This window comes from Notolabrus celidotus, chromosome 11, assembly GCF_009762535.1.
Source record: "Notolabrus celidotus isolate fNotCel1 chromosome 11, fNotCel1.pri, whole genome shotgun sequence".
Classification (NCBI taxonomy): domain Eukaryota; kingdom Metazoa; phylum Chordata; class Actinopteri; order Labriformes; family Labridae; genus Notolabrus; species Notolabrus celidotus.
In genome coordinates this window covers 664,982-671,236 of record NC_048282.1, presented here as the reverse complement: position 1 = coordinate 671,236, position 6,255 = coordinate 664,982, and the positions used below count along the sequence as shown (strand labels likewise).

At 40.0% G+C, this 6,255-nt stretch overlaps 1 long non-coding RNA gene across 1 annotated transcript; it reads left to right on the top strand.

Annotated features, from left to right (window-relative positions):
* Positions 1–3,305: 3,305 nt before the first annotated feature.
* LOC117822120 lies at positions 3,306–5,843 on the top strand. The gene is made up of 3 exons (XR_004633128.1): positions 3,306–3,394; positions 4,238–4,345; positions 5,657–5,843. It is a non-coding gene; the product is annotated as an uncharacterized LOC117822120 (long non-coding RNA).
* Positions 5,844–6,255: the final 412 nt, after the last annotated feature.

The following is a 6,255-nucleotide window of genomic DNA, read 5'->3' as shown; positions in this document are numbered from 1 at the left end:
AAACTATGCTGCATCCTGTCTTCTGTTGAAGGGGAGAGGATTTGGCACGTTGGAAAGGCAGGTGCAAACTGGCGCAGTGTTACGCACACATGGCTGCGGTCACTGTAAAGCTCATTAAAATATATATATATAGATATCTATATATCTATATATATATAGATAGACAGACAGACAGACAGACAGATAGAATATGTGAGAATACATATTTTCTCACAGCATTCACCTTTTCACAGATGGCCTCCCAAATCACGTTTATTCTGGCAGCGCTGAGATGTCTCTGCTGGAGTTCACCGATGTGTTTCTTTCCCTCCTCCACAAAGACCTCCAACTCCATGTCTTCAAACTTCACTTATCGCTTAAGGCCACTCTGTTCTCTCAAACTCTCCATGGTGACAGCCGATAGCACACGCAAAATGCTCATTAAAGGGCGGTCCGCACCACTTTTGCACTTGTTATCATTTGCGCACGCAGTCATAGTAGATCACCCGCAACACGCCCAGAAATAACACGTGCAAAATTATTATTTGCACATGCAAATTAGCGCTCGTTATTTGGGATCTTAGTAGCTCAGGCCCTATGCCTATTATCTATACAGTCTATGACTTATATAAACTTCCTGGCTGTTTTAACAGCATTTTCTAACTTCGGCGACTCGACATGGTAACAACGTGACAACATGTCCACTTCTGCATGGGGTCTGCAAGAAGAAAAGAAACCCTCTCTCCTGCACGTACCTGTACACTGTAAAGTGTACACTGCAAAACCTCCGGTTAATTACGTTTTTAAACTAGCAAAAATGAAAGATTTGACTTATCTTAACTAAAGCATTTGATATCATAAATGAAGTTACTAACATGGGTAAATGGTAAATGGACTTTTCTAGTCTTTCTGACCACTCAAAGCACTTTTACACTACTCGTCACATTCACCCATTCATACCCATTCACTCACTGATGTAGAGGCTGTAAGGGACCTGTAAGGGACCATCAGTATAAGTTGATCTGATTCGTTCACATTCACACACCTCTGAACAACAGAGGGAGCAATTCGGGGTTCAGTGTCTTGCTCAAGGACACTTCGGCATGTGACTGATGGGGCTGGGATCAAACCGCCAACCTTCAAATTGATAGACGACCGACTCTACCCACTGAGCCACAGCCAACAACATAAAACACTGTCTTTATATTTAACTCTTTTTTGGAACTATTAACCCAATTTAACTAACTGAGTTACAGCTGTTTTTTATTTTTGGTTGTTTCTCCCAAATAAGTTTTTCATATTCAGAGCAGTTTCATGTCAAAACCTTGTGTAATCAAGAAACCAATAAGCAATTGTTAATAGAGTTCCAAATGGCTTTGCATTCAACAGTCATGCTGATATGTACATCATGCTCACATTATGAATGCAACCAAACTATTCTTCATTAGATTCAAAAGCATGTCTGAAGTAGAATGAAATGTCCATGGTCTTTATTTCAGATAGCATTAAAGGAAGCACATATGATTCAGGTAATAAGCCGACCAAGCTGGTGGCTGAGAGATCATTTCTCCCTGAGGCAAAGTGTTCAGGGTCTCATAAAGGGGAATATTTGAGGTAGAAAGGTGATCGTTGGCCAAAAGTTTATGCACTAGAAAAATTGTCAATAAATGCAGGAAAGGAGAAGTCAATACATCATAAAGTGCAAACAATGTTTTGTTCAGATGAAAATTCTTAGAGCTTTCAGTCTTTTTTAAAAATGTTTAAAAAGCTGAATCTTTTCTTGCTCTCCCTTCCTCTCTGTTTGATGATATTCTTGCCAAACGTTTCACTCGGCTGACTATTTATGCAACTGTGCCGCCTTCATTTCTGTATCATGACATCACTTTACCAGAAGCTAAACAAAGTTTTTTAGGCCCTGGGACCAAAAATGGCCTAAAGTTGGGGATGCTTGATCTCAGTTTGTGATGGCCCTACAGGCTAACAGGAAATAACAGGTAGAAAAAGAGGAAACATCCTTAGGGCTGGACCTGAATATACGTTGGGCCTCTGAGCTTATAGAATGAGGGAAGCCCAGGGCGTATACAAAATGTGGAAAAAGCTCATTGTTTAAAGGAAACAAATGTATAACACACCCTGGTGAGCTGTTATTGAAGTTGAAAAATGAATATGGTCATCAGAGAAAAGATTTTCAAAGTTTGAGAGTCTGAAAGCGATTTCTTTTCTTTTTAATGGCTGTTCAGAGGTAATCAGTCTGCACCTGTACAGACAGTTTCCAGGTTCCCAGCCCCTCAGAGTGCTTTACACTACGTAGATATCACATTCACCCCCTCACACACCTATAGCAGCCCAGAGGAACATTTTACTGCTCAAAGCTTTCTCTTCTAAGTCTCCAGAGACAAAATTGAGATTCTCACTTCAGCCTCATTCAAGTTTCAGATAGTTCTCATTTGTTTCTCATTAGTTTATCCTAAAATTCACTAGGAGAAATAGTTGAGTCCATGACATGAGTCTTATCTGAGACTTAAATGAGAGATCTCATTAATGGCAAATTTTCTTCTCTTTTTTTAATTATATTTTGGCAACAGATCGTATTTCACTTAACTACAACAACAAACCAAAGTCATGATGAGCGGAGCCAGGCCTGGAGTCAACAGGTCAGAGGTTTTCAGAGGACCAGAAAGACAACGGCTGTTTCCGAAACGGCCTGCTACAAACTACTTACTAATGTAGTAGTCAGTAGGTATTGCCTACTACATACTGCGTTTGAATTTAGTATGTAGTATGACTGTTCTGTCCGATCTGTCATGCAGCATGCTGAGCCAGACTTCGCTGGATTTCCGGTTTTGGAAAGTGGAAGTAAACAACGGCGAAGCCGATAAATAAAAAGCTTATTTAGCATCCATTTATGATTTAAAAAGTTAGGAAGTAGTTTATATGTAATTTGATAACTTTCACAGCACCCAAAAACAGATTTCCTCCCGTCAAAAAATGAGGAAAAAGAAAAAGCAGAACGAGCGCTGTGCATTATGGGAAACAGTACGCGAGGCAGACTGGTCCGATGCATACTGAGATATTTTCCCGAATCAGTAGACATCCGGGGAGTTTTGGCATACTGCAGATTTTGCTCTTGTTCACATACTACATACTACATACTGAATTTTGGACATATCAGTAGGTACTGCTAGTATAGTAGGCGATTTCGGAATCAGCCAACATGGATGAGGAGAGGAGGAGGAGAATCCTTGATTCAGTGATTACCGCGGGAAAACCTCGGTCACATGACTCCAGCTGTCCGGAGGTCCTGCTCCGTGCTGCGTTCTGGAAACACAACGGGTGGGTGTTAATAGATGAGAGAACAAAGAGCCAAACCGCAGCGGATAGGAGACGGATCTTGTGGAAGTCCTGTGTTACAGAGGTGTGTTGAAAGTAGTGCAAAAGGCATAAGGCATCAAGCAACCTTGCTTTAACAGTTTACTGTACAGAAGACAACACAGCTCAGTCTGAATCCTGGGCAGCATCATCTGAAATGTTTGCTTTCTGAGTTTAATGCAAAGAAAGGCTTGTCTTGTGTTTATCTGCTTGTTCACCTTGCAACACAAGACAAGCCGTGGGCTCTACATTGGTACTCAAGCTGTTCAGCTTCTAAACCCACATCATGTTATTGCACAGTTTCTACTTTTTATCCTGTTCAAACACTTGGACTGATTTTTCAGTGGGCTGCTTTCATTTGAAAAAGTTAGTTTGGTTGCTGCCCCTGACCACAGCAGTACTTAGACGGTACTCCAGCCTCTCCAGCTTTTCAAAAGTCATTCAGATCCACTTAAAAGAATCACAACTACCATTGGAGAGGGTTTTCATGTAACATCAGACTTCAAAACTCATTATGCAAACCATACATATCCTGAGATGTTCCAATTTATCCAAGTCAGCACTTTTTATGAAGACGAGTGTCCAACTATCTACTCCATCAAAGGCTAACCAACATTTATGATAGCCAGGTATTGATCACAGACAAATACCATTCAAAACCCTCCTTTTATATACTTTGTCAAATGCAAACAAGTACTTTGATGAAACAATTTAGCAGTTGCACCCAGTAGACGTTTTAGCATGTCTTGTTCCAACATGGTGTCTCCAGTATTTTTGGGACAGGGCTAAGCCCTGTGGCAGCGAGGGTAACAGGCTTATTCCAAACTAAATGAAGAGACATGGCAGCTTGATGTGTACAGATTTGAATTCCTCTTATTTCTCATTTCAGAAGAGAAAAAAAGATGAAGAGAGATGAAAAAGGCCGATCCACAGCAGGGGGCCTGATGGAGGGAGGGTGCCTACCCAAACAGATAAAAGAAAATGATCGCTCTCTGAGGTTCTTTAACTCTTAGTATTGTATCCATGTTTCATGTTGTTTGACCATTTGAATAAAGTGGTGTTCATTTAGATGTTTTCCTCTGAAGGATGTTGGTGCATGCTACATGTGAGTGTTAAAAGCAAGGTTTTAGAGGACGGAACTAGGTCTTAGTAAAACAGACAACACTTTGGAGGCTTGTGTTGTTTCAGGCCATCTCTTGCCTCAATCTGCATAGGCAATGGGGTTAATTAGGAAACCCACTTTACTGATGTGTTTCAAAGGATGAAATTAAAAATTTACCATCAGCCCTTTCACGCCAGCAGGAAACCATGGTGGATAAACAAGGAGAACACCCCGTCCTGGTTAGAAGCTCTCTCTGAGAGGATATGGATTCTCCCATGGCTTAACAAGGAACAGAAGTGATACAGAACAGATGTTATGATGAAAGTGAATTGTATTCTGCCTCTTATGTACACTCTTTAAAAAAAGGACTTCTGAAAACTTTGGTAAAGTTTGGGTTTTATAGCAGCAGGGGGTCTGATCGTACATCAGAAGTGCTTAAAGTAATAAAGCATGATGTGTTCCAGAAAGGAAATCTGAAGGTGATAAAATAACCCCCTGCCTTTATAGTAGGCTGGTCTGCAGGATCTTTAATGTAACATTTTAACTGCTCCTCTAAAATACCTGGAGGAACTCCAAATACAGTGTAAAATGATATTTCATCAGGGCCGGGGAGCTCAAAAATTCATCACAGTGGCTAATGAAGGGTAAAATCTGAAAGCTATGATAGACGTTACAGGAAGAAGTGTTCAGTGTTTATGCACTGGATGTCATTAAAGATGTCAAACAGATGGTAAAGAGCAGACTGAAGGGAAGATTGCACGAGGACGCTGCGTCCCTCGACTCTCAGGGAAAGATTGCCTGATTTTATTGAGGGATATTATTGCAGTGTTAATCTACTAAACTGAGCGTGATTGCAGCTAATTGAAAGGTAATGGCATTATTGATTATGTTGACATCATCTGGAGGGCCTTGTAATGCCAAGTGTGTTCCTGAATTCTAATCACCCCGGTAGATGGTAGCTTGGAAATCTCATTACAGAAGATGGTAACAACCTGCTGATATGAATGCAATCACAGTTTTCAACTTGAAGGACTTTATCGTGCATCTCTGCCACGTTCATCAGTGACAGAGATGGTGATTGTACTTTGATTTGTTTAAATGCTGTTCAGTGAAAAATACAACATGAAATGAAACAATGAGAGCAGTGAGAGTGATGCAAAAGATCCATCACAATTGAGCATTCATTTTACCTTGTCATTTTTACAGCATCTCCATGGTTGAAGGAACGTCACTCAGTTCAGTTCATTCAGAAGTGGTAATGACGGCTGCAGCAGAAAGAGACGAGTCTCCACCTGAGCATCTACGGCCCATCTTTAATTTTTTTTTAGGGCTTGAATACTTCAGTATTTTTAAAAGCAAATACTCCAACACTTAAACTCAAGAAATAATTTGACTGGGCAACTTGAACTTGTGTTTAAGTAATTTATTTCTATGTATTATTATTTAATTTTTATATCCATGTAATTAAATGTTTGTTTTATTTGATAATTGGTTGTTTTAGGATTTATTTTTCCATTTATTACCTTAATGCTCCGAATGTGTTCTTTCCCATTTTCTGTTTTCTCTGATGTGATGTCGTCTTCTTCTGAAAACCTTTTTATTGTCCTTTAAAGGTGACATATCATGCAAAATCGACTTTATAATGGTTCTCTACCTGAAATATGTTTCCCTGGCATGTCTACAAACCCCCAGAGAATGAAAAAAATCCATTCTGCCCCTGTTCTGATTTCTCCACCTTTCTGTAAATGTGTGCTGAAACCAGCCGTTTGAGTTTTCAGTGTTTTTCATACGTTACAACGCCATCC